General features: G+C 45.3%; 1 non-coding gene across 1 annotated transcript; it reads right to left on the bottom strand.

Annotated features, from left to right (window-relative positions):
• Positions 1-250: 250 nt before the first annotated feature.
• LOC125584596 lies at positions 251-357 on the bottom strand. Its single transcript, XR_007321508.1, has one exon. It is a non-coding gene; the product is annotated as a small nucleolar RNA R71 (small nucleolar RNA).
• Between the last annotated feature and the right edge of the window lie 10,056 nt (positions 358-10,413).

The following is a 10,413-nucleotide window of genomic DNA, read 5'->3' as shown; positions in this document are numbered from 1 at the left end:
CGAGAACAACAAGTATCATGGCTTGGCTCTAGAGGACCCATTTGATCACTTGGACAGGTTCGACAGCTACTGTGGGTTGTCAAAAACCAATGGTGTGTCTGAGGATGCCTTAAAGCTGAAGTTATTCCCTTTCTCTCTGGGGGATAAGGCACGACAGTGGGAGAAGTCTCTACCAAGTGACTCAATCACCACTTGGGATGACTGCAAGAAAGCTTTCTTGGAGAAGTTCTTCTCTACTTCAAGAACTGCTAAGCTGAGAAATGAGATCTCCAGTTTTCAACAGAAAGGCTTGGAAGGCTTCAGTGAAGCCTGGGAGAGATTCAAGGGCTACCAAGCTCAATGCCCACACCATGGCTTCTCTAAGGAGAGCTTGCTGAGCACATTCTACCGTGGTGCTCTTCCTAAGTACAGGGCCAGACTGGATACAGCTAGCAATGGGTTCTTCTTGGGGAGAACTGAGGAAGATGCAGAAGAGCTGGTTGACAATATGGTAAAGAGTGATGCAGTCTACAGTGGAGACCACGACAGAGGCAGTCGAACAGATGACAAGCAGACGAGGAGGGAGTTAAAGGCTCTCCAGGATAAGATTGACATTCTCATTGCTGATAAGGCCACCCAAGAGCAGCTGCACTTTGTTGGTAACCCAAACAAAGAAGCCACACCTGTTGTCCAGGAAGTTGATGGTTTGGAAGGGCAAGAAGAGCTGTGCTTCATCAACAACAATGGTAGCTGGTACAAGAAAGAGCCAAACTTTCAGTACAACAACTACCAACAGAGATCTTACCCCAACAACCAACAGAGTGGTTATCAGCCTCGGAACAACCAGCAAGGCAGCTATCAGCCTCAACAAAACCCTCCTCCCGGTTTCAACAACAAAGGACAACAACCTGCCCAACAACAACCTACTACTTCTACCTCTACTCCTCCAGTCAGCAGCACTGATGCCCTACTAAAACAAATCTTGGAGTCTCAGACAAGAAGTGAGAAGCATGTTGGCTATGAGTTGAAAAACCTTCACGCAAAGATTGATGGAAGCTACAATGAGCTCAACAACAAGTTCAGAACCTTGGAGAACCAGTTTGCTGCCATGAACACTCAACAAAATCGCCAACAAGGTTCTTTACCTGGAAAATCTGAGCAAAACCCCAAGGAGACCATGAAAGCTATCACCCTCAGGAGTGGTAAGGAGTTACCTCAGAAAGCTCTCACCAAGGATGCTGAGAAACAAGGTGAGGGGGTTGCCATCAACATAGATGATGAAGTGGTGATTGTTGATGAGAAAATCAATGATGAAATCTTGGAGAAGATTGTGGAAGCGAAAGGTAAAGGAAAGGTTGGGGAAGAGAAGAAAACAGTGAAAGATGGTGAAGTTGTTGCTCCAGCAAGTGAAAATTCTTTTGTTCCTCCTCCTTATGAACCCAAACTACCATTCCCTGGTAGATTCAAGAGGCAGCTGCTAGAGAAGTACAAAGCTCTATTTGAGAAGCAAATGAGTGAAGTTCAAGTCACAATGCCCATCATTGATGCTTTCATGCTAATTCCTCAATATAGTAAGTTCCTGAAAGATGTTGTAGCTGCAAAGAAGAAGGAGATGGAGGGCATGATGATTCTCACTCATGAGTGCAGTGCCATCATCCAGAGGCTTGTTGTTCCAAAGAAGCTAGAAGATCCAGGATGCTTCACATTACCTTGTGCTCTTGGACCTATGGTATTTGATAGATGTCTCTGCGATTTGGGAGCTAGTGTCAGCTTGATGCCTTTATCTGTTGCTAAGAAGCTTGGTTTCACTCAGTACAAGAAGTGTAGACTGTCTCTGGTATTGGCTGATCGTTCAGTGAAGTACCCGGTGGGTATCTTGGAGGACCTCCCCGTTATGGTTGGAAAATATGAGATCCCTACAGACTTTGTGGTGCTTGAGATGGGTGAGGAAGCTGCAGATCCTTTAATCCTTGGAAGGCCTTTCTTAGCTACAGCAGGAGCAATTGTTAATGTGAAAGAGGGCAAGATTGATCTCCACTTGGGTAAAGGGCATGTTCTTCACTTTGACATCAAGGAGGTAATGAAGAAACCAACAGTTCAAGGGCAAGTTTTCTACATTGAAGAGATGGATGCCCTTGCTGATGAGCTCCTTGAAGAATTGTCAATAGAAGACCCTCTACAGCATGCTTTGACGATAGAGAGGCCAGCTGAAGTGATTCAGAACCTGGAGAGTGCTGCCTATGGGATGATGTTGGATTCACACAGAGGATTTGGTAGTAAGGATCAGTATGAGGAGCTGCCTCAAATTGTCCATCAGGAAGCCTCGGTCATTCAACAAGGGGACACCCAGCAAAACGACTGGAGCGAACTTAAGGCGCCTAAGGTGGAGCTTAAACCTCTCCCCAATGGTGTAAGGTATGCATTTCTTGGTCCTAATGGAACTTATCCAGTCATTGTGAGTAGTGAACTTACTGAAACTGAGCTATCTGAACTTTTGAAAACACTTAAAAGATTTAGAAAAGCAATAGGTTACTCACTTGATGACATCAAGGGAATATCACCCTCTTTGTGTATGCATAGGATACATCTTGAGGATGAATCAATGACTTCTATCGAGCATCAAAGAAGGTTAAATCCTAACCTGAAGGATGTTGTAAAGAAAGAGATTCTTAAACTCTTAGATGCTGGTGTTATCTACCCTATCTCAGATTCTAAATGGGTATCTCCTGTGCATGTTGTGCCAAAAAAGGGTGGTATAACTGTGATTAAAAATGACAAGGATGAATTGATACCAACAAGAACAGTCACTGGGCATAGGATGTGTATTGATTATCGCAAACTGAACTCTGCATCTAGAAAAGATCATTTTCCACTTCCATTTATTGATCAGATGCTTGAGAGACTTGCAAATCATCCATTCTATTGTTTTCTTGATGGATATTCAGGATTCTTCCAGATCCCCATACATCCCAATGATCAGGAGAAAACAACATTCACATGTCCTTATGGTACCTTCGCATATCGAAGAATGCCATTTGGTCTATGTAATGCTCCAGCCACCTTTCAAAGGTGCATGATGTCGATCTTTTCTGATCTGATTGAGGATGTTGTGGAGGTGTTCATGGATGATTTCTCTGTCTATGGATCTTCGTTTTCTGCTTGTTTGTCAAATTTATGCAGGGTCCTACAGAGATGTGAAGACACCAACCTTGTGCTGAACTGGGAGAAGTGTCACTTCATGGTCAAAGAAGGGATTGTGCTGGGGCACAAGATTTCAGAGAAGGGGATTGAGGTGGATAAGGCCAAAATCGATGTTATGGTTGGTTTGCCCCCACCAAAGACAGTGAAAGACATCCGAAGTTTTCTTGGTCATGCTGGGTTTTACAGGAGATTCATAAAGGACTTCTCCATGATCACTAGACCATTGACCAGGCTGCTGTGCAAAGAAGCCACCTTCAGCTTTGATGTGGAGTGTCTAGAAGCCTTCAAGAAGCTGAAAGGTGAACTCATCAGTGCTCCAATTGTCCAGCCACCTAATTGGGATCTCCCCTTTGAGATCATGTGTGATGCTAGTGATTATGCTGTGGGAGCTGTTTTGGGGCAGAAGAAAGATGGCAAGACCCATGTGATCTACTACGCGAGCCAAACCCTGAATGATGCTCAGATGAGATATGCCACAACAGAGAAGGAGATGCTAGCCATTGTCTTTGCCTTTGAGAAGTTCAGAAGCTACTTGGTGGGATCTAAAGTCATTGTCTACACAGATCATGCTGCGTTGAGACACCTTTTGGCGAAGAAGGATGCAAAGCCCAGGCTCTTGAGATGGATTCTTTTGCTGCAAGAGTTTGATTTAGAGATCAAGGACAAGCCAGGAGTTGAGAATGGTGTAGCTGATCACTTGTCCAGGCTGAGAGTGGAGTGTGGCATTCCCATTGACGAAGGACTCCCTGAGGAACAGATCATGGCTATTGGAGCAGTGATAGCAGTTTGTGAGACTGGAAGGAAGCTTGAAGAAGTCAAGGCAACAGAAGAGAAAGAACCTTGGTATGCTGATTTGGTGAATTACCTAGCCACAGGAAAAGAGCCTTTGAATCTTGTGGGTTATGCCAAGAAGAAGTTCTACAAGGATGTGAAGAGATACTACTGGGATGAGCCCTACCTCTACATTCTCTGCAAAGATCAACTTTATAGGAGAGTGGTTGCTAATGAGGAGATTGATGGGATCCTTACACAGTGTCATGGATCATCTTATGGAGGCCACTTTGCTACCTTCAAGACTGTTGCTAAGGTGTTACAAGCTGGATTCTGGTGGCCACACATGTTCAAGGACACACAAGACTTTGTTTCAAGGTGTGATTCATGCCAAAGGAGGGGAAACATCACCAAGAGGAATGAGATGCCTCAGAATCCAATCCTTGAAGTTGAAGTGTTTGATGTGTGGGGTATTGACTTCATGGGGCCATTTCCATCATCACATGGCAACAAGTACATCCTGGTAGCTGTTGATTATGTCTCAAAATGGGTGGAAGCTATTGCAAGTCCCACCAATGATGCAAGAGTGGTAATCAAGATGTTCAAGAGCACCATCTTTCCAAGGTTCGGAGTTCCAAGAGTTGTAATCAGTGATGGAGGGTCTCATTTCATCAACAAACTGCTTGAGGGACTTCTCAGGAAGAACGGTGTTAAGCACAAGGTTGCAACTCCTTACCATCCTCAAACAAGCGGTCAAGTTGAAATTTCTAACAGAGAGATCAAGTCCATTCTGGAGAAGATTGTGGGGATTACAAGGAAGGATTGGTCAGTTAAGCTTGATGATGCGCTTTGGGCTTACAGGACAGCTTACAAGACACCTCTGGGGACCACACCTTTCAACCTATTGTACGGGAAAGCTTGCCATCTACCAGTGGAGCTTGAGTACAAGGCACTTTGGGCAGTAAAGTTGCTGAACTTTGACATCAAGAGTGCCAAGGAGAAAAGCTTTTTCAGCTACATGAGCTTGATGAGATAAGAATGGATGCCTTCGAAAACTCAAGGATCTACAAGGAGAAGACTAAATCTTTCCATGACAAGAATATCCTAAAGAGAGAGTTTAAAGAAGGAGATCAAGTTCTTCTCCACAACTCAAGACTGAAGTTGTTTCCAGGAAAGCTTAAGTCAAGGTGGTCCGGCCCTTTCAAGGTCAAAGAGGTTAAGCCATATGGAGCAATAGTTTTGTGGAGTACTGATGGAAGAGACTTCACAGTCAATGGGCAAAGGGTTAAGCTCTACATGGCTGATGCACCTGAGGAAGATGGAGTTTCAACTCCACTGTCTGATCCTACCCCAGCCTAGTCCAAAAGGAGGCAAAGTCAAGCTAGAGACTTAAAACAAGCTCACTTGGGAGGAAGTCCCATGCGTATCCTTGTACATATTGCATTGGTATTTTCATTTTCATCATATTTCATAAAAAAAAAAAAAGGGGAAAGTGTTGAAGTATTGTTCAGGTGGTTCATCGATCCGGTCAAGGCAAGGACTCGAGCGTGGGAGTGAGGTTCCGCAGCGACGCCACGAGGTCGCTCCAGCTGGGAGCGACGTGATCAGAGCGACTCGGCTAAGTCGCTCGCACATTCGGTGTCCGGAGCTCGAGAGTCGCTCTGGGAGCGACGTCTCGCAGCGACCACGTGAGGTCGCTCGCGTTTTCTGTCGCTGGGAGCGACGTGATCAGAGCGACTCGGCTAAGTCGCTCGCGTTTTATGTCTCCGAGGCTCCAGAATCGCTCTCGGAGCGACGTCCCGCAGCGACCACGTGAGGTCGCTCGCGTTTTCTGTCGCTGGGAGCGACGTGACGCAGCGACCACGTGAGGTCGCTCATGTTTACTGCGACACAGAGCGACCCATCAGAGCGACCACTCCAGGTCGCTCCCGAGCCGGTCCAGGTAAGTCCCTCTTCGATTTTGTCCGGTTTAATTCGAGTTAACCAGCCCTAAACCTAACCGGACGACCCTAGAACTACCCATACCCACGACCTTCATCTCTTTCACTCTCCTTTCCTCTCACAAACACTCATACTCTCTCAAACAAACCCACACCAAAAATCTCCTAACTTTCTCAATTCTCACCCAAATCTCCTAGTTCTTGTTTCTAAATCTAAGCTTTCGCCCCAACAGTCTATTCCTCACCACCCATTCCCCATTTCCTTCCATCCAAAGCAAGGTATTGTGTTTTTAAATTCAAATTCGTAGGTCCATGAACCCTAGAATTTGAAAATCGAAATTTGGTCATTTTCTTGCTTGATTGTGGTGAAATAGACTAGGGAAAGCTTATATATCAAGTTGGGTTGTTGAATTGAAGGTGGAACTGAGCTTAATTTGAACTTTGGCAAAATTAGGGTTCATGGATTTGGGGCTTTTCGAAATTGATCCTATTTGAGTGTGTTAGTGGGTGAGTTAGTATGTTAAGGTGTTGAAAGGTTTGATTAGAGAACCCTCTCATTCTAGAATACTTTGATTATTGAATTTTACTTGTCTTGTAATTTTCACATGATGAAAAGATTGAGAATTGTGGTTTTTTTTACGTTCCTTCTTGAAGTTTACATTTGCAAAGTCAATCGACTTATCCCTTTCCAAGTTTTGTATTTCTCAGGTACAATGGTTAAGAAAACAAAGGGAAAGTCGGATGCTGAGAGGCAGGAACCTGAAAGTCAAGAGTCTTCGTTGAGAGGAAAGGCTTTAGCCTCGGAACGAGCTGGTTCTGGGACACAAAAGACTTCTCGACAGAAAACCGTGGCTGCAAAGAAGGCAAAGGAGCAAGAGAAGAGGGCAGGGAAGAGTATAGCAGTTGCCACAGATGAAGAGAGTGGCGATGAAAGTGCAGATGAGCAGGCTCCTACAAAGAGGGCCAAGATGTCCAAAGGGAAAGAGGTTGCTGAGGATAGAGACAGGGCGAAAACTCCATCTGAGGAAGAGCTGTATCACCATTTGTTGAATGGAGTAACTTGGACTCCGACCAGATTCGCTGACCTTGATTTGCTGAAGGAGGTGGGTCTCTATTCTGATATTGAGGCAATGCTGGGGCACCTGAAGATGCCCAAACTCCTCACCATGGCCTACCCCACCTACCAGGATGTCTCCTGTCAGTTCTTGTCTTCCCTTGAGGTCACTTACCATGACAATCCGCACGTGAGGCAAGGATGGGGCAAAATAAAGTTCAGGGTCAATGGGAGAGAGTACAACATTAACTTCAAAGACATTGGGAGAGTCATGGGTTTCCAAGACTTGGCAGACTACTCCCTTCCCAAGTGTGAAGACCTCCCCACTCAGCTTTGGAAGTTAATCACTGGAAACAAACACTCTACCGGGGCTGACAAGAACTCACATATACGGCACCCGTCTGTACGCTACCTCCATAGGATGCTCGTCCATGCATTCTACCCACGGAAGCAAGCTGGTAGTGTCACCGAGGAAGACATGCGCCTGCTCTGCCCGGCTATCCGCCCCTATGCCCCACCTGGAACGTTGCCCCTTCCAAGCAACGACATCTATGCTTCCTTCGGGATGGTCAGTTTCTTCGTGAATCGTCTCGAGCACTACAGAGACTGGGCATGGTACACAACTGATTCGCAACCAAAGGTTGGGATAGGCGGGATGATCACGCCACTGCTCCAATTTCTGAATGTTCCTTTGGGAAAGGACGCAGCAGGGCCTAAGTTCATCGATGGCACTTACTTGAGGATTGCCACCTATTTCAGTGGGATGTATGGGAAGGACTACGTCTACCACTACTACTTGCAGGGCAAGCCGGTCGAAGTGGCTCTTCCAAACCAGAGGCTGACGAGCTTAGAGAGACCTGGAGCTATCAGCTTCAACTTATCCCAAGAAGACTTTCTTGGAGAACACGGGTCTCTCGGTCCCATTGCTGCACCAAGGAAAAGGAGTGTTCCGACGAGACACGACTTCACAGAACCTCCTAGGGAAGAATCTGTACCCATCTATGGACCTCCACGCTACTACTTCAAGCCGCATGATGGAGTCCTTCCCCCTGGTGCGCTTCGTGATGCTCATGACCACATTAGCCGACTTCAGCGATGGAACAAGGCACAAGACAGAACGATCGAAAAGCTGAAGGACAAGTGCAAGGCGCTGAGCAAGACGGTGAAGAAGCAAGCAAAGACTTCAGCCAAGTTCATGAAGAAAGTGGCCGATGTCTTGACCAGAGGAGGAATAGCTGGATGTAGCTCAGCGGACTTCGCCTTCGCGAACACATCAGTCCCCCAGCCCCCACCTCACCCCACTGATCTTGGTTTCCCACTCACTGATAGACAGCTCCAGCGACAACGGAGGAACCCACCCACTCAGCCTTCCGCCTCTGGAAACAAGTCTCCATCCCTAGCCTCTTCAGAAAGTGAAGCTGAGATTGAAGAAGTTCAGAGCCAACAATGGTATGGAGACTACAGCTCAGGACATGGAGGTTACTACGCCACGTTTCCACCGGACGATGATGATGCTGGGGCATCTGCCCCCACTTACTATCCTTGAAGGTATTTCTCTACTTTCCCCTGTATATACCATTTCGTTTTTGCATATTAGTTTTCTCTTTTTGGGTATCTCCCTCTCCTTGACAACACAGAGACTGTGTCATTTAAGTTTGGGGGAGGTACCAAGTATTTGATCATGTTTGCTTTGATGTTGTTTCATTGAGTCATGCATTGTATATCTATTTGCATATAAAAAAAAATCATTTAGTTTGCATCATTTGCATTTCTAGGAGAGTCTAGAGCATATAGGTTGCATTCACTTGCATTGGGAGCAATGATTTTAAATGCCTTGTAAAGAACACTACTTTGCACCTGAGTAGCTTATGCACCTCTCAAAAGGACTTGTATGCTTCGAGCCTTGAAAACTCTTCCTGAAACTTGTTGATTGCTGAAACTCAGTCTTTGAAGCCAACTACAACCTTATTTGAACTGAACGAACTTAATGCATCTTGCTCATGGTCCCTTGTGTACTGAATCATGGATATACACACTTGAGTTGTCACATCCTTTATGCCAATCTTTTTGACAACCTCTAGTGGTAGACCTCTCCCCAAAATCCCTTCCTCTGTTTAAGCCTTCATTGATTGATGAGTGAGGCCTTTTTCGGAAAGTCTTACATGCACATAATGTTGAGAGTATCGGGAACGACAATGCTTGATCTTCATTCTTGCTAGATTAGGCACATTATTGTCTAGCCATAGGATGGGGGTGAGTGTTGTGAAGTTCGATTTGGGAGTATGAGAAAGTTGAAGGAAAAGAGTGAACTCTTGTGTTTAATTGACTAGTCTTTATGGGATAAGTAGAGAAACTTCTAGCTCGATTTGTGAAAAGTCTTGGCCCCCAAACAAAAACAAAAAAAAAAAAAAAAAAAAAAAAAAAGAAAAGGGGGCTAGCAAAGTTGTTTAGAGCTAAGATTTGTTTAGAAGTTAAGAAAATCCTTTATAGATTTCAAAGAAAAAGAGTTTTATGTGCAAAGTGTTCTTGGGGTCTTTTGGTGAGAGATGGGAGTTGGGTTCGACATTATGAAGTGATTGTGTAACTTGTATATTTGGGAAAAGGGTAGAACAATGGAGATTGAGCATTGTATGCATGAGTTGGTCCCTTTCTTAGATATATTATGTGCAATGTCAAGGCTACTCGTTTCGAGAGTAAACCACTTTAAAAGATCATGGATTTCGAACCTCTTGACCCACTTGAATAAAAGCCTTCCCTTACTCAACCAAATGATTTGGACCAATTGACCATTTGCAAGAATTCACTTGATGTTTTATGCTTAATGAATGTGAGAGTTGGTTGATTTGAATGTGTGGATGCTTGATGATGAGTATAAGGGCAAAAAGAGTTGAGATAGGCCTAGAGAAGCTAGAGTGTAATAAGAGAGTGTGCTCATGTTAGATTAGATGTTGAATCGAGTGCTAGTTGTGTTTCTTTTGGCTATGAGCTCCCACCTTCAAACCTCTCTCCCTATGAGTTCTAGAAAGTTCACTTGTGGACAAGTAAAAGAACAAGTTTGGGGGAGTTGATATCTTGCATATTTTCATTGTCTTATCCATTCACCCATGTGCATTTTGATCATATAGACTAGGATTTAGCCATGTTTAGGTTGCATTTTGCATACATGAGTCCTTATCAGGTATTGGAGTACCACATGGAGTTCTTGGAGACATTTGGGTACATTTGGAGCTCAAAAGAGGTGAAAAAGGTGATCATTGGACGAGCAGTGCATGGGAGCGACCTCACCGGAGCGACACCGTGAAGTCGCTGTGACTTGACCGGAGCGACGCAGTGAGGTCGCTCGCGTCTCCATCACCCGGAGCGAATTGACCGGAGCGACGCAGCGAGGTCGCTCACGTCTCCATCACTTGGAGCGACGTGACCGGAGCGACGCAGCGAGGTCGCTCGCGAAGAGCGACCCAGAGAGAC

This window comes from Brassica napus, chromosome C3 (genome assembly GCF_020379485.1).
Source record: "Brassica napus cultivar Da-Ae chromosome C3, Da-Ae, whole genome shotgun sequence".
Lineage (NCBI taxonomy): Eukaryota > Viridiplantae > Streptophyta > Magnoliopsida > Brassicales > Brassicaceae > Brassica > Brassica napus.
Note: the sequence above shows the minus strand (reverse complement) of the source record. Positions and strands in the feature narration are given on the sequence as shown.